This window comes from Puma concolor, chromosome A1, assembly GCF_028749965.1.
Source record: "Puma concolor isolate L17-30 chromosome A1, mPumCon1.1.hap2, whole genome shotgun sequence".
In the NCBI taxonomy this organism is placed as follows: Eukaryota; Metazoa; Chordata; class Mammalia; order Carnivora; family Felidae; genus Puma; species Puma concolor.
In genome coordinates this window covers 101,241,305-101,259,518 of record NC_141667.1, presented here as the reverse complement: position 1 = coordinate 101,259,518, position 18,214 = coordinate 101,241,305, and the positions used below count along the sequence as shown (strand labels likewise).

At 41.8% G+C, this 18,214-nt stretch overlaps 1 protein-coding gene across 3 annotated transcripts in view; it reads right to left on the bottom strand.

Annotated features, from left to right (window-relative positions):
- FAM169A (family with sequence similarity 169 member A) overlaps positions 1–17,775 on the bottom strand; it is a 95,977-nt gene extending 78,202 nt beyond the window's left edge. For 2 of the 3 annotated variants that reach the window (XM_086698865.1, XM_086698913.1), the window contains exon 1: positions 17,576–17,775. The gene's annotated coding sequence lies outside the window, so the exon portion shown is untranslated. Of the gene's footprint in view, positions 1–5,663; positions 5,734–17,575 lie in introns of those variants that run through there. The other variant, XM_086698872.1, reaches the window with a different exon arrangement.
- Between the last annotated feature and the right edge of the window lie 439 nt (positions 17,776–18,214).

The following is an 18,214-nucleotide window of genomic DNA, read 5'->3' as shown; positions in this document are numbered from 1 at the left end:
ATTTTTAATGAAAAACAAGTGGAAGAATCAGGATTTAGGGAGGGATCATAAAATTAGAACTTGTCTGTACTTTACAGAAAGCAACCTGGCGATACATATCAAAACTTCTGAAAATGTAAATGTGTTACCATAACACTACTCTTGGAAATCTATCTGAAGGAAACTTTTAGGAAGAAAAAAAAGTTATGTTCACGAATATGTCATTGAAGCATTTTTTACCCTTTTTAAAAAATTTACTTCTTTAAAGTTTATTTATTTATTTTGAGAGAGAGAGAGAGAGAGAGACTGTGTGTGTGTGTCTCTGTGTGTGTGTGTGTGTGTGTGTGTGTGTGTGTGTATATGCAAGCAGGGGAGGGGCAGAGAGAGGGAAAGCGAATCTCAAGCAGACTTTGTGCTCTCAGCACAGAGCCCGATGCAGGGCTCGATGTCATGAAATGTGAGATCAAGAGTGGGAGCTTAATGGACTGAGCCACCCGGGTGACCCAGCCTTTTTTTTTAAATTTATTAATTTTTTTTTTTTTTTTTTTAGTAATCTCTATATCCTACATAGGGTTCAAACTCACAATACGAAGATCAAGAGTTACATGCACCCCCAAGTGAGCCGGGCAGGCACCCCTGAAGCATTTCTTTTCTTAAGAAAGCCAAAATGTATAAATACCATGAATGTTTAATAATAGGTATGAAAGGGCGGGCCTACGCCAGCCGACTCCATCTTGTTCTGTGTTCTTCACCTTGACCACACCTCCTCCCCTTGAGTAACCCCCCCTCACCTGCCTAACAGGACTCGGACCCTTCCCCAGGACCCTTCCCCAGCCAATTGGCTGAGGCCATAGCCATTACCTCACCAACTGCCCCCAGGCCCCAATAAAACCTTTGTCCTTTTGAAACTCGCTCTCTTTCCCTGGTATCTCACCGCTGCGTCGGTGCAGGTAGGGGATTGAGCTCGAGCTAGCTCGAATAAAGGCTCTTTGCTTTTGCATCGGACCCGGCTCCCTAGTGGTCTTTGGGGATCATGAATTCTGGGCATAACAGGTATACTGTTGCTAATCACAGAAATGCAAAATGTTTGCCTTTCTTACTGCAGGCAATAAGAGGGATTATTTTTAATTGTTATTAGGAACTGGGAAGGCTTATTGAAACAGCTAAATAGTGTAATAGGTTGGCATGCAAAAGGGAACACCCATCTGGAGGCAATGTATCATAATCTCCATTGTCATTATTGTTGGATTACATTTATTAAACACTTGTATGCCAGATATTGTACTGATGGGATTCAGAGCAGTCCACCCCAGAATGTGCCACTTTGGCATGAAGATTATTTGTAGCTAAAGACAATCAAGGCCCAACAGACTCAGAAAGAGCTTTTTACCTTCCCTGTAACTGCTCTAAAATTTTAGATAGAAAGCCTATACCAGGAAGAGCGCTATTACCAAAATTAACCTTTTTTTTTTTTTTTTTTAACATAAGACTCCTCCTCATGGCATGGCATACATTTGTTTACCAAATATTGGCTCTTCCCATCTCCCTATAAATGATCTTTCTCCCGTGTGAAATGCCGGACTTCTATCCTCTTCTCTGTAGCTCAGGATGGCATATGAACTTCAGTTGCCTGTCAAAGAGCCTCTCATGTGTTAGTGGGGCACCTGTAAGTATGTAATTAAGTATTTCTCCTTTTAACCTGTTTTATGTCAGTTTAATTATTAGAGCAACCAAAGACTTAAAGGGAAGAAAGGAAAAGTTTTCCTCCCTTGCAGTACTAAACATTTTACCTTAGTTGTCTTGCTTAATCCTCACACTATCTATTTGAGGTATAGTATCTACCTATACCTATATCTTCATTTCAAAGATGAGGAAACAGGTTTAGAGAGGTATGGAATTTTTTTTTTTAATTTTTTTTTTTAAACGTTTATTTATTTTTGAGACAGAGAGAGGCAGAGCATGAATGGGGGAGGGTCAGAGAGAGAGAGGGAGACACAGAATCAGAAGCAGGCTCCAGGCTCTGGGCCATCATCAGCCCAGAGCCTGACACGGGGCTCGAACTCACGGACCGTGAGATCGTGACCTGAGCTGAAGTCGGACGCTTAACCGACTGAGCCACCCAGGCGCCCCTGGAATTTTTTTTTAATGTTTACTTAATTTTGAGAGAGAGAGAGAGAGAGAGAGAGACAGAGCACAAATGGGGGAGAGGCAGAGAGAGAGGGAGACACAGAATCCTAAGCAGGCTCCAGGCTCTGAGATGCCAGCACAGAGCCCGATGCAGGGCTCGAACTCACAAACCATGAGATCATGACCTGAGCCCAAGTCCCATGCTTAACTGACTGAGCCACCCAGGTGCCCCAAGAGGTATGGAAATTGACCCAAGGTGCTGAAGCAGGAAATTGACCATTGTTCTCAATTACTCTAGACTTAGACATTAGACTACAGACTTAACTATACCTCTTCTCAATTAGCATATATCCAGCTTCTAGAAAATATTTGCATTAACATCCTCTCACCCAATATTTATACATTTATTGACTCAACACATGTGTTTTAAAATGTCTATTATGTCAGGCACTGCTCTAGATGGACTCTGTGATGTGGTAGTGCAATGAATGGGACAGGCAGAGCCAATTAGAAACTGTGCATATGGCCTGTAGAACAATGGCTTACTGGCTGAACTGAGACAGCCAAGGCTTTTAGCAGAGTGTAGAGTGTCAAGAAATGAGCCTGGAGAAACAGGCAGGACCAGTTATTCTTTTAAAAAGTCCTGGCCAGCCATGATAAAGAGAGTGGACTCAATCCCAAAGGCAATGGAGAGACATTTGAAGAGTTTAAATTTCAGACTGACATGACCACACTTGCATGTTAGCAAATTTTCTTAGGCAGCAATGTGAAAAATGAGTCGAAGAGAAGACTGGAGGCAAAGAGGCAGTTATGGAACTGATACAGACTGATGACAGTCTGGTCTAGAGCCCACAGTGAGGGTGAAGAGAAGTAAATGAATTCTAAAGCTTAAAGGTGAGAAGTAGAGTCAACATGACTTGGCAAAATGTGCCATGTAATAGAGAAGACAAGATCACCAGGTTTTCGGCTTGAACCATTGGGTGGATGCTGGTGCTGCTCACCAAAATAGGAATCACTGGAGAATAAGGATTTGGGAGGTAAAAATCATTATGTCCATTTTGGCTATGTTGAGGTTTTTTTGTTTTGTTTTGTTTTTGTTTGCTTGTTTGTTTTAGAAACAGAGAGCACTTGAGCAGGGGAGAGAGGCAAAGGAAGAGAGAAAGAGAATCATAAGCAGGCTCCGTCCTCAGCATGAAGCCTGACACGGGACTTGATTCCAGACTCTGGGATCGTGATTCAAGCCAAAATCAAGAGTCAGACACTCAACAAACTGAGCCACCCAGGCGCCCCTTGGCTATGTTTGTTATGTGCTGTGAGATATCCAAGTGGAGACATATGAAATAGATCTTTAGGAACTACAGCTCAGAGGACATATCTAGACTGAAGTTATAGATGGAAAGCCATCAGCACAGGAAGGGTTATGGAAACCATGGAATGAATGAGCTTGCTGAGGAAGAATGGGAGAAAAAAAACACATGCCCAGTCAAAATCTAATAGGATTTAGACGATCTAAATCTTCATAAGAAGATCCTACATGGGAAGCAGAGCTGTGACGAGAGAGGAAAGGGAAATTGTGGTGTTATAGAAGCCAAAAGAAAAAGGAGCTGATCTTCAGTGGAGTTAAAAGCTCCCTTCAGAATTTATCCAAAGGAACCAATTAAGGATGAGCACAAAGATTTGCTTATAGGACTATTTCAATATTGTTTGTAATAGGGAAATACTGGTGGTGGAGAAAGAGCAGGAAAGTCCACCAAGAAGTTGCAAAATAAATGTTGGCACATCCAATGTACCAAAAATGCAATGTTGTGTCATTTTTTAATTACATTTCTGAAAATAAAATAAAATAAATTGCATTTATGAACAATATTTAATAACATCAGGAAATAATTAAGTAGAAAACACATCTGTTTAAAAAGATCCCACTTTTGCTTTTAATATTATGCTTAATCATATGGATATATTCAGAGAATATATAGGCCATAAAGACATATATTGAAATGTTAACAGCAAAAGTTGGAAAATGGATTAGAAAGAGGCAAAACAGGGTAGTAGGATTACTGGAGAGGAGATTTATATTTTGTTTATAGTTTTTTAATTTTCCATGATGAACAAATAGTCCTTTTATAATAAAAAATCCATTGGGTTTTTGGTTAAGAAATTTATAGCACATAACCCATACTGTGCAGTGATTAAGTATTATATTTATAGGCGGCGCCTGCCCAGCTCAGTCAGAAGAGAATGCAACTCTTGATCTCCAGGTTGTGAATTCCAGCACCGCGTTGGGGGTGGAGATTACTTAAATAAATAAAACTTTTCGGGGCGCCTGGGTGGCGCAGTCGGTTAAGCGTCCGACTTCAGCCAGGTCACGATCTCGCGGTCCGTGAGTTCGAGCCCCGCGTCAGGCTCTGGGTTGATGGCTCAGAGCCTGGAGCCTGTTTCCGATTCTGTGTCTGCCTCTCTCTCTGCCCCTCCCCCGTTCATGCTCTGTCTCTCTCTGTCCCCAAAATAAATAAACGTTGAAAAAAAAAATTAAAAAAAAAAAAAACTTTTCAAAAAAACAAGAAGTACTATATTTATGGAAACTAGATAGCAACATGGAAAAATATGAGTGCTAGAATATTAAGTTACAGCAAGTTATATTACTTTCATAGAAAGAACCGGATAAGGGCCAGTTAAAGAACTATCAAAGATAAAACCACACACTGGTTAAAGCGAGTAAAGACAAATGTTATTCAGTTAACCATCGTGGTCGGGGAAAAGAGCTGACTTCTAATTCTGATTTGTGCAGAGGTGACTGAACCTTTTGAAAAGAGCACTGTAAGCAGAAAGAGTTAGTGGCCCCCAGAAAAAGAAAGACCAGACACAGATTTTGTAACTCTTGACAAATCATCTTAGGTCGCCAGCTATTTTCCAAGATCTGTGCCTCACCCACTCTACGTGCCCTAGAACACTACTTGTGGAACTTCCTAGGAGGTATCAGAACTACAAAGAAATGCAAAAACCTCGCTAGTTAGGATTTTAAGGGAACAAAGGGAATGCAAAAACGGGCTCTATGAGGCCAGGAAATAGCCCACCCATATCAGAGACAGTAAATGAACGGTAAAACTCGAAGAGCGTTTCAGAAGTAAGCAGAGCCCTCCATTCCTAACTGTAGATAAGGAGCCCAAGACCCCATCCAGTTTATACCAACTCTCAGAGTGTGCCCATAGCCCCTTCCCTTTGTCTGACAGTTACCTTGCTTCGCTAGAACATTAAATTCTCTGCCCCAGGAGGAGCACGAGCTTCTGTTATTAACATAACAGAGGATGCATGTATAGGCACATTTTCTAAGGATGCCTGAGCAACCATCAGCCCACCTTTCCAAGCGATGACAAAGCTTTCCTTTCTGAATATTCATCCTAAACTGTAAATTAAAGGAACCCACCCATCCCTGCTCGGGGAGTCATGGCTTTCAAAGTTATTCCCCATGATCTCAGTTCCTGCAAATAAAGTTTCCTTTGGTTTACAACTCCACTTGGGGTAGTCTTCATCTGTAACTCACCAAGAAACCAACTCACCGTAGTTCAATTACAGAATGAGGGAGGAGGGCGGAGGAGCAAGGGGATGTCGATCAGAGCCGGAGAAGTGAAAAGTTACAAAAAGTGGGCAAGAATATTGGTTAGTGACAACGTGACTCAGTCATCTGTGTCTGTGAACTGGAATTTATCCAAGCTAGGCTTCTACTTCCCACAGAGCCTGGAAGACAGAGGTCCTATTAACTGGATTATTACATTTCAAAGAAATGGTTTTCGAGTTTTTGGAAAAGGCACTCTGGGGGTTGTAGGAGATACATGCACATCTCAACGGGACAGAGGAAGAATTTACAACTGGAAGTTGTTTGTTTTGTTTTGTTTTGTTTTTTTAATGCTCTAAGAAAGGGAGGTCAAGGGCATTTGATCAGGTGTTGGCTGGAACAAACAGTAACTCTCTTGGCAGCTGTGAGCTTTTCCAGACAGGAACTGAAGCAGGGCCAGATCATCCCAGGGCCTGGGACTGCTGGAAGCCATGCTGGAGTTCAGTCAGCTCTCCTAGTGCAGGGGTTTAGATGGAGTTGTAGGTGCCCAGAGTTTCCGCAGTTCTCAGGGCCAACGTGTCCACAATCAGAAAAGAGGGACAACTCCAAAAGAGACTGAGAAGGTTCTCTTCCTCACAATAAATGAGTCCCTATACTTCAATCCTTGCCCACTGCCCTAGCAGAATCAATATGTGGATAAAGAGAGGTTCTGGGAGGGGCCCCTGGGTGGCTCAGTAGGTTGAGGGTCCAACTTTGGCTCAGGTCATGATCTCACAGTTCGTGGGTTCGAGCCCCGTGTCAGGCTCTGTGCTGACAGCTCAGAGCCTGGAGCCTGCTTTGGATTCTGTGTCTCCCTCTTTTCTGTGCCCCTACCCCGCTCGCACTCTGTCTGTCTGTCTCTCTCTCTCTCAAAAATAAACTTCAAAAAATTAAAAAAAAAAAAAAGAGAGAGAGAGTTTCTGGGAATGCATGCAATACTGTCATTGTTTCACTGGCTCCACACACAGCTGGGCCCTGTACAAGGCCACACACCACAGACGGCCCAAGAAAAGGCTGAAACCCTGCTGGGGTTCTGTGTGCCAAGCCAAGCCTCCTAACTCTAGGCTTCATCAGCCAGGAGGGGTGCCTTTTTCTAACTTGTCTATCCTGAAGGAGAACCTTTTTTGAACAAAACAAAGTGTTTTTTGACACTGAGGTGATCCTAACTCTATTAGGTGAAGGATCATGAACACTGACAAGCAGATCCAGGATAATTTGGGATCGCCCTTTATGGAGCTCCATAAGAAGACATAACTCATTTTAAATGAAAATCAATTTCCAGCCCATTATTTTGGGTTTTGGTGGCACGGTCCACACTCTGAGAACATTGTTATGCAAACACCCTACTAACTAAAACGTATACAATGCTTACACTTGTGTTTACTAAAGATAGAGGCATTGGGGCGCCTGGGTGGCTCAGTTGGTTAACCATCTGACTTCGGCTTAGGTCATGATCTCACGGTTCATGAGTTCGAGCCCCGTGTCCGGCTCTGTGCTGACAGCTGGGAGCCTGAAACCTGCTTCAGATCCTGTGTCTCCCTCTTTCTCTGCCCCCTACCCACTCACTCTCTCTCTTTCTCAAAAATAAATAAACATTAAAAAAAATAATAATAAAAAATAAAGATAGAGGCATTATAATCTCACCCCCACCCCCATTCACTTTCCTACACACCTATTCAACACCCCCACCATGAGCTTCTTTTACTGATTTCGAAAAATATTAGAAAGTAGGAGGTGGCAACATTACTGACCAGCTTTCTTCACGTCAGGGACTGCACAAGGGACTTGATTCACAGCTAAATTCTGTCCTACAGATAATGGTGGAACATAAAATGCTGTCCAAGTAAAGATTTGCATATGGAAGCCTTAGATACTGTAATTAAGAAAAGCACAAAGCGGGGTGCCTGGGTGGCGCAGTCGTTAAGCGTCCGACTTCAGCCAGGTCACGATCTCGCGGTCCGTGAGTTCGAGCCCCGCATCGGGCTCTGGGCTGATGGCTCAGAGCCTGGAGCCTGTTTCTGATTCTGTGTCTCCCTCTCTCTCTGCTCCTCCCCCGTTCATGCTCTGTCTCTCTCTGTCCCAAAAATAAATAAACGTTGAAAAAAAAAAAAAAAAGAAAAGCACAAAGCTAGGGGCGCCTGGGTGGCTCAGTGGGTTAAGCTTCCCACTTCGGCTCAGTTCATGATCTTAAGGTTTGTGAGTTCGAGCCCCTTGTCAGGCTCTGTACCAACAGCTCAGAGCCTGGAGCCTACTTTGGATTCTGTGTCTCCCTCTCTCTCTGCCTTTTCCCCACTCATGCTGTCAATCTCTCTCTCAAAAATAAACATTTTAAAAATTTTTAAAAAAAAAAGGAAAAGAAAAACATAAAAGGAAGACTCCTTTACTCCAACTTCAAAACCCCAAAATCAAAACAAACAAACAAAAACCTGTGAAACTCTGAATACTCCAGCTCAACCAGGATGATTACGGAGGAAAAAAAGAATTCAGCAAATCACTTGAATTCCTTTATATTGCAAAGGAGCAAAACGGGATGGAACTTTGAACCCGAACAAAAACACATCCGACAGCAGCAAAAGGCATGTCCTGCCAAGGCTTAGAGGACAGTCAGTCTTCTGCTTCCCCCCACATCAAGGCAGAAACAATACACAATGTCTCTCAATTTTTCTGCCTGGCCTTGGTTTGAAAATGCTACAGAGGAACTGATTAGAGATGGCGTGGGGGATGGGGTGGACCCAGGCCTTCAGTGTGGTGCAGACTCCCTCATGCTTTCCCTATTGCAGTGCCTCTCCAGCTTCTCTGCTAAAAATGCATTGTCCCAAGTTTCTCCCCTACAGATTTCAATCCAGGAGATCTAGAATGGGGCCAAAGAATCCACATTTTAAATAAGCACCATAGCTACGATCTTTACCAACATTCTTTATAGATGGTGAGATTAACTAACACAATAGAGAAACTGGGATGAGACAAAGAGCGTCATACATGTACGGCAGAGTGAAGGGATTTAAAGGATTTATTTTTACGTATTCTCTTGCACCCAAGGCGGGGCTCGAACTCAAAACCTTGAGATCAGGAGTCACATGCTCCACCAACTGAGCCAACCAGGTGTCACACAAAGTGAAGGGATTTAAACTTCTGATTTTTCTATGTTATTTTAAGATCTAACACTTACAGGAAGGTGCACAAGGTCTCTAATATTAAGGGTATAGTTCAATTCTTATTTTTTTTAAGTTTACTTATTTATTTTGAGAGAGAGAAAGTACAAGTGGGGAAGGGCAGAGAGAGAGGGAGAAAGAGAGAATCCCAAGCCGGCTCGGAGCCGTCGGCATAGAGCCCGAAGTGGGGCTCCAACTCACCAACCGTGAGATCATGACCTGAGCAGATATCGAGGGTCAGGCGCTTAACTGACTGAACCACCCAGGCGCCCCTCAATGAATTTTTAATATGTAGACAACCAGATAACTACCACCCAAATCAATCACCACTACCAACACATCAGCACACTGCTTCATTCCCCCTACCAGTCAATACCACTCCCTAATGGTAACCCATCTTCTGACATCTGACATCACAGTTTTGCCTGTTTGTGAATTTCATGCCAATAGAACTTAGTATACTTATATTTGAACTTTTTTGTGTCTGGCTTCTTTGGCTCAGCCTTACGTGTGTGACAGTCAACTATGTTGCTGAGTGTTGAAGTAGCTTTTTTTATTTCCGTGTACTATCCCATTGTATAAAAATGCCAAGATTTATTTTCCCCTTCTCTTGTAGATGGACACCAACCATTTCAGAATCGTTTGGCACTTCTATATGAATTTTAGGAACAGCTTGTCCGTTTCTGCACAAAAGGCAGTTGGATTCTTGTACAGATCGCATTGAATCTACAGAATCTAATTCGCACATTGTTGTCATCTTAACAATATCATGTCTTCCAATATATAAACACCGCATGTCTTTTCATTCCTTAGATCCTCTTTGCTATTTGTTCAAGAATGCATTGTTGTCACAGTCTGCAAGTCTTGTGCTTCCTCAGTTAAATTTATTCCCATTTTTTTCTTTCTGATGCTGCTACACATGAAATTGGTTTCTTAATTTTCAGACTGTTTATTGCTAATGTATAGAAATTCAATTGGTTTTCATATAGTAATCTTGTATCTTGCTCCTTGAAATAATTTATCAGCTTTAATAGATTTTTGGTGGATTCGTTAGGGTTTGCTCTGTACAAAATCATGTCATCTGCAAATAGAAGTGTTAATTGCATTCCAACTGGTGTCGAGGATTAACTTGCTGCAGGCTAACGCACTCCTTAGGTGCTGACCTAAGTCCTTGGATCCACGGCAGACAGACCACAGGACTTGGGGAGCGAAGGACTGGAAGGTTCCCAGGCTGCAGAGGCCAGCAAGCCGGTCTGAAGCCACCTCAGCTTTCTGATTAGCCTAGCAAATTTTTACCAAAATGCTTTGTTGTTTTAGGTCACACAAATAATTTCACCAACCTCCCTTTGTGTATCTGTAGACCTTGCCCTGCTTTGAGGAAAGAACAGAGCACTCCTGCACATCACAAAACAGGAACTGGACCCCTTGGCACAACCCCTGAGCCCTGAGATAACGTTTGTAGCTGGCATCACGGAGGCTGCACATGATCAGGACATGTCGCAGGCCACTGCACTCCCTTTGCCAATTAACTACCCCAAATCCCTTTAAAACCTCCTGGGCCAGGCAGAAACCCTGGAGCTGGTTTTTGGACAAGAGTCTGCCTTCTCCCCAGGTGGCTGGCCTCCTGAATAAAGTTCAAATTACTTTCCAATCAAAACTTGTCTCTTGAGTATTGGTCTTTTGAGTGGCAGGGCAAACTTGGGGTTCGGTAATAGAAGGCGTTTCACTTCCCCTTTTCCTGTCTTGATTCTTTTTTTGTTTGCTTGTTTTTGCCTAATTGCTTGGCCAGAACCTCCAGTACAATGTTATAAAGAAGTGATGAGAACAGACATCTTTGTCTTTGTTTCTGATCTTAGGGAAAAAGTTTTCAGTCTTTTACCAGTAAGTATGATTTTAGCAATGGGTTTTTCACAGATGATCTTTATCAGGCTGAGGAAGTTTCTTTCTTTCCTATTTTGTTGAGCGTTTTTATCATGAAAATGTGTTGGATTTTGTCAAGTGTTGTTTCCCTATTTAGAGGATCCTGTGGTTTTCCTTTAGTCTATTAATATGATGTATTACATTCATTGATTTCATATGTTGAACCAACCTTGCATTCTCAGGAATAAATCCCGTTTGGTCATGGTGTATAATCCTTTTTATATGACATAGGACTCAGTTTTCCAGTATTTGCAGAGGATTTTTGCACCCATGTTCATTAAGTGACATTGGTCTATGGTTTTCTTTTCTTGTGATGTCTGTCTTTATTATCAGATTATACTGAACTTATAGAATGAGTTAGGAGATACTGTCTCTCCTGTTTTTTGGTAGACTTTGAGAAGGATTTATACTAATTCATTCATTCTTCCTTTCTTTTCTTCCTTCCTTCCTCTTTTCCTCCCTCCCTCTCTCTTTTTCCTTTTCTTTCTTTCTTTCTTTCTTTCTTTCTTTCTTTCTTTCTTTCTTTCTCCTTCCTTCCTTGGCTTCCTTCCTTCCTTCCTTCCTTCCTTCCTTCCTTCCTTCATCATCTCTACACCCAACATGGGGCTTGAACTCACAACCCCAAGATAGTCACATGCTCCACCAACTGAGCCAGGCAAGCACCCCTGTACTAATTCTTTAAATGTCTGGTAGAATTTAGCAGTGAAGCTATTTGTAATTGGGCTTTTTTTTGGTGGGTAGTTTTTGTCTACTAATTCAATCTCTAGTTGTTAGTGTATATATTATCTTTTTTTTTTTTTCCTGGATCAGTTTTGAGTGTTTGTGTGTTTTTAGGAATTTGTCTTTTTCATCTAGATTATCTGATTTATTGACAGGCATTTGTTCCTAGTATGCCCTTATACTCTTATGATTTCTGTAAGGTCAATAGTAATGACCCCTTTTTACCCCTGATTTTGGTAACTTTAGTCTTTTCTTTTTGTCTTGGTCAGTCTATTTAAAAGCTTTTCAATTTTGTTGGTCTTTTCAAGGAGACAATTTGGGGTTTTGTTTAACTTCTCTATTGTTTTTCTCTTCTCTGCTTCATTTGTTTGCACTCTAATATTTATTATTTACTTCATTAGTCAATGCTTTGGATTTAGTGCACTCTTCTTTTTCTAGTCTCTTTAAGTGGGGGGTTGGGTAATGGATTTGAGATCATTCTTCTTTGTTAATATAGCTGTTTACAGGTATAGATTTCCCTCTCAGCACTATTTTTGGTGTTTCCCATAAGTTTTGCTATGTTGTATTTTTGTTTGCATTCACTTCAAAGCACTTTTTAAATTCTGTTGGGATTTCTTCTTGGACTCATTGGTTATTTAGGAGCATGTTGCTTAATTTTCACATACATGTAAATTTCCAAATCTTTTTCTTACTGATTTCTAATTTCATTCCACTGTTATCAGCAAACACATACCTTGTATGACTTCAGTCTTTTAAACTTTGTTGCGATTTGTTTTATGGTCTCCAATTAAATTCCATCCTCAGGAATGTTTCATGTGTACTTAAGAAAATGTATGTTCTGGGGGCGCCTGGGTGGCTCAGTCGGTTAAGCATCTGACTTCAGCTCAGGTCACGATCTCGCGGTCCGTGTGTTCGAGCCCCGTGTCGGGCTCTGGGCTGATGGCTCAGAGCCTGGAGCCTGCTTCCGATTCTGTGTCTTCCTCTCTCTCTGCCCCTCCCCTGTTCATGCTCTATCTCTCTCTGTCTCAAAAATAAATAAACATGAAAAGAAAAGAAAATGTATGTTCTGCTGTTGTGCAGCAGACTGTTCTATATACGTCCATGAGGTCTAGTTGGTAAATAGTGTTGTTAAAGTATTCTATTTCCTTGCTGCCTTTCTTTCTAGTTGCTCTATCCATTATAGCAAGTTGAGCATTCAAGTACAACTATTATCACTGAATTATCTATTTCTCCATTCAATTCTGTTAAGTTTTGCTTCATGTCTTTTGGGGCTCAGTTTTTTTTTTTTTTTTCAACGTTTATTTATTTTTGTGACAGAGAGAGACAGAGCATGAACGGGGGAGGGGCAGAGAGAGAGGGTGACACAGAATCGGAAACAGGCTCCAGGCTCTGAGCCATCAGCCCAGAGCCCGACGCGGGGCTCGAACTCACGGACCGCGAGATCGTGACCTGGCTGAAGTCGGACGCTCAACCGACTGCGCCACCCAGGCGTGGGGCTCAGTTTTAGGTAAATATATCTCTATAAGCTATATAATTATTACATCTTTCTGACCCTTTTATTATTACAGAATGTCCCTGTTTATCTCTACAAACTTTTATATTAAAGTCTGCTTTGATAGGAGTTTAGCCCCTCCAGTTCTCTTTTTCTGTTTGTATGGGAGGTCTTTTTCCATCCTTTTACTTTCAACCTATTTATGAACAATATCTTTTTATATGCTTCTTGGTCTTTTGAACACCCTCTTTTGTGACTGCTCAGATCTTGGTCTATTTTTAATTTTAAGTTTTTGCCTTTTTCTTATTGATTTGTAGGAGTTCTTTATATGTTCTAGATACAAGTCCTTTGTAGACTATATTTCCCAGTCGCTAGATTCCCTTTTCACCCTTTTAATAGTGCTAACGAGGAGTTGATGGAGTTTTTTTTTTTTTGTTTGTTTTTTGTTTTAAAATTTTTTTTAATGTTTATTTATTCTTGAGACAGAGGGAGACAGAGCATGAACGGGGGGAGGTCAGAGAGACAGGGAGACACAGAATCTGAAACAGGCTCCAGGCTCTGAGCTGTCAGCACAGAGCCCAACGCGGGGCTCGAACTCACGGACCGCGAGATCACGACCTGAGCCGAAGTCCGACGCTTAACCTACTGAGCCACCCAGGCGCCCCTGGAGTTTTTTTAGTCAGTTTTCTTTCATTTCTTTTTCTTTTCTGTCCTATTTAAGAAATCTTTGCTGACTTGAAGAGTTCTTTTGGTGTATTTGTTTTGTTTTTAATTTTTTTTTTTTAATTTTTTTTTCAACGTTTATTTATTTTTGGGACAGAGAGAGACAGAGCATGAACGGGGGAGGGGCAGAGAGAGAGGAAGACACAGAATCGGAAATAGGCTCCAGGCTCTGAGCCATCAGCCCAGAGCCCGACGCGGGGCTCGAACTCACGGACCGCGAGATCGTGACCTGGCTGAAGTCGGAGGCTTAACCGACTGCGCCACCCAGGCGCCCCTTGTTTTGTTTTTACACAGCATTTCTATGGCAATGGCCAACTAATACATTTGATCCTACCAACTTGTTCTCCAAAGTAGTTGTACTAACTTACACTCAAATCAGCAGTATTTTGGTATTCCGTTGCTTCACAACTTCCCTTGTCAGACTTTTAAAGTTTAAGGCTGACTGATGTAAAATTCATTTTCACTCTCATTTGAACGTGCATTTTCCTAATTACAATGAGATTGAGAATATTTTCATATATTTAATGGCCACTTGAATGTACACTACTGTTTATTAACTGTTCATTTCTTATATGCTCATCTTTACGTTTGAAAGATCCCAGAACAAGTTTAAAAAACAAAAGCAAGGAGCGGAACAACATAGGGAGAGACACATTCACCTATGTGTCTATGTGGGCTTGCATATATGCAATACACATGTACCTATGTGTTTTAATATGCCTAGGACGTTTTTGAAAAAATATGAAACAGGGGTGCCTGGGTGGCTCAGTCTGTTAAGCGTCCGACTTCGGCTCAGGTCACGGTCTCACAGTCCGTGAGTTTGAGCCCCGCCTCGGGCTCTGTGCTGACAGCTCAGAGCCTGGAGCCTGTTTCAGATTCTGTGTCTCCCTCTCTCTGACCCTCCCCTGTTCATGCTCTGTCTCTCTCTGTCTCAAAACAAATAAAAACCTTAAAAAAAATTTTTTTTAAGAAAAAAAGAGAAAAATATGAAACAATAAAGTTGGAAGAATTATTTAAAAGGCATTTATAGTGAACTATAAGTACAAAAAGAGAAAATTGATTGTAATATGTTGAATTATCAGGGAGTTTGAAAAAAGTGGGGAAAAGTGAAGAATAAAGCTACTGAGCTATGTGTGTGGTGTGGGGGCAGTGAAAGGAAGTTAAAATATTTCTAGAATTTTGATGGAAATAAGGAGGACCCAGGGAGTCAGCCAGATGGCAGAGAATGATCTCAAGTGAATCTACGTGAAGTCTTTGATCTCTCTCTGGTAGAGAAATGTCACAAGAAATGACCCTGGGGCATTAGTCAATCAACTAAAGCAGTAAAACTCCAACCTGGCTACAAGCGAACATCACCTGCTGTTTAAAATAAGGGCCAGGGGCGCCTGGGTGGCTCAGTCGGTTGAGCGTCAGACTTCAGCTCAGGTCATGATCTTGCAGTCCGTGAGTTCCAGCCCCGCGTCGGGCTCTGGGCTGATGGCTCAGAGCCTGGAGCCTGTTTCGGATTCTGTGTCTCCCTCTCTCTCTCTGCCCCTCCCCCGTTCATGCTCTGTCTCTCTCTGTCTCAAAAATAAATAAACGTTAAAAAAAATTTTTTAAATAAGGGCCACCTCAGACCAGTTGAATCGAAATTATCTGGAAAATTTCAACCTGTCTACAAGCTAACATCTCCAACTTTTAAAATAAGGGCCACCTCAGACCAACTGAACCAAAATACCGGGAAGTGGCTCTGGGGAATTGAATCTTTTTTTTTTTTTTTAATACTCTCTAGGTGATTCTCATGGACCAAGAGGTTGAAATCTCATGAAGCAGATGCTGATATGTATAACATTAAATTACACTTCTGGAGAAGTGTAATAAAAGAAAATAACCTTTTATTCAGAGGCATGGTTATTATGATCATTTTTTTTTAATTTAAGTGTAATAAAATTAGGAGAAAAGGATTTATGGTAAGTGACATCAACAGAGAAAAAAAGGAATTATAGCTTTCAAAACGTTTCTATCTCAACATATATTTAAAAAAAAATTTTTTTTAACGTTTATTTATTTTTGAGACAGGGAGAAACAGAGCATGAACAGGGGAGGGTCAGAGAGAGGGAGACACAGAATCTGAAGCAGGCTCCAGGCTCTGAGCTGTCAGCACAGAGCCCGACGCGGGGCTCAAACTCACGGACCGCCAGATCATGACCTGAGCCGAAGTCGGCCGCTTAACCGACTGAGCCACCCAGGTGCCCCTCAATATATATATTTTTAAATAATGTTCATTCTATGAGCATTTATTGAAAATCTATGACATGCAAAGCCTTGCACTGTTAGGTGGTTTTTGTTTCTTTATTTTAATGATAGGAAATGGCTCTTATCCTCAAAGTTGTTACAGTCTAGGGGCACGTGGGTGGCTCAGTCAGTTAAGCGGGCCGACCTTGGCTCAGGTCATGATCTCACAGTTTGTGGGTTCAAGCCCCGCATCAGGCTGTGTGCTGACAGCTCAGAGCCTGGAGCCTGCTTTGGTTTCTGTGTCTCCCTCTTTCTCTGACCCTCCCCAGCTCACACTCTGTGTGCGTGTCTCTCAAAAATAAATAAACATTAAGAAAAAAAGTTGTGACACTCTGTTTAGGATATACAAATAACCTAGGGCTAGAACAAGGCAGAAAGAAATGCCATACTTGAAGAAACAGTGCCACGGAAACACTAAGGAGGTAACTCTACCAAGGACTGGGAATGCAGAGGCTTTACAGAGAAACTAGGATTTTAACTCAGCTTTGAAGGATGAACAGAATCTCAGTAGGTGGAGAAGTGGGGTAAGGGAGCAAGTTCCCCATTTGGAGAAGAGTAGGAGCAAAACCTCAGCAATGAAAGAGTGTGTATAATTTATACCTCATTTTCTCCTGGGTCTACTGCAATGGGTCCTGACTGATCTCCAGCCTGTCCCCACCTCCACCCTCCTGCAGCCCAGGCCTCTGGCCAGCCAAGAGGGCCACAGCTCTTGTATTTCCATAGAACAATGGGCAAGTCATTAAAAAAAATATTCATTATTAGCCTCTATCTACATACTGTTCCCTAAATATTTATGCTTTTGAGATTTTTGTATTACCAAATCAATGTATGCTCTTGTATCATATTCAAATAATATCAACTAGGATATCAGGATATCAAATAGGAAGTGGAAGCCCCCTTACAATTCAGCCCCCAGTGGTAAGCACTATTAATAGTTAGGGTAGGTATCCATCCAGTATCTCTGTTTATCTGTCTCTGTTTGCCTGTCTTTCTTTGTTTCTCTTTCTCTCTCTGTATACACACACACACACACACACACACACACACACGCATGCATATATAATATTCTTTATATGTACATACTAAACTGTGTATATATACATATATATACATATATATGAATGTGTATAGACACACTATATGTGCATATGAGTATAATAACTGAGCAATTGTTGTAAACATATATATATAACATATATATGTATATATATATACGTATATATATGTGTGTGTGTGTGTGTGTGTGTGTGTGTGTGTATATATATATATTTGATACATTTACAGAGAATCTAATGTCTCTAAATACAGGGTGTCTATCTATACATACACATACATGTTTACGTGTGAGGGGAAGTATGTATTACTCTCAGACTCTGACACCTTTTGCTGACTGCCCATCTCTTACCGGTTAAGGTACAAATCACTGGGTGGGGGATGTCTCATCGTGGCCTCCATCCTGGAAAAAAAAGCCCCTGCACGATGTGCAGGATTCACGTTTGCCCAGGGTGCAGTGGCAGGTAAGGGCATTTCAACTTGAGGAATGAAAATATGTAAAAGCATGTTGTCTTAAGCCCTAGCAGTCAGGCTGCTGCCTACCTCCGTCTCCGGCTTCCTCTTCAGCCATTCTGGCTACTTTTGAGAAAGACTACAGTTGGAGAGAAATGAAATCATGTTCCTTCTGAGTTCATTCTTCAAAGCTGGGGTCCTTTCAGCAAGTGTCTTCAGGATTGGTAAGTTGACATGACTTGTTACGGCAATAAGAAAAGACCTTGCGGGAAGCAGTATGAAAGCAAGACCAGGGACCTGCAGACAGGAAGTCAAATGCCTGTGTTATGTGCTCCCTCCCCCACTCCCAAGGACAAAGCCCTCCCTCTTCCAGACTGACACCCCCACCCCCACAGTAGGACTTAACCTTGACATTGCTTCAGTCACACTGAGGGCTTTGTGAACTGTGAGCAGTTCCGGGGAACAAGCAGCTGTTTCACTTCTCTGTGCTTTTACATATTTTCATTCCTCAAGTTGAAATGCCCTTACCTGCCACTGCACCCTGGGCAAACGTGAATCCTGCACATCGTGCAGGGGCTTTTTTTTCCAGGATGGAGGCCACGATGAGACATCCCCCACCCGGTGATTTAGAAATAAGGCTGCCACGGAATAAAGCAAACAAACCATGTACACTGTGGATGTGATTAACCCCCTGGAGGAGAAAAACAACCAATTGTGTATAAATATGTG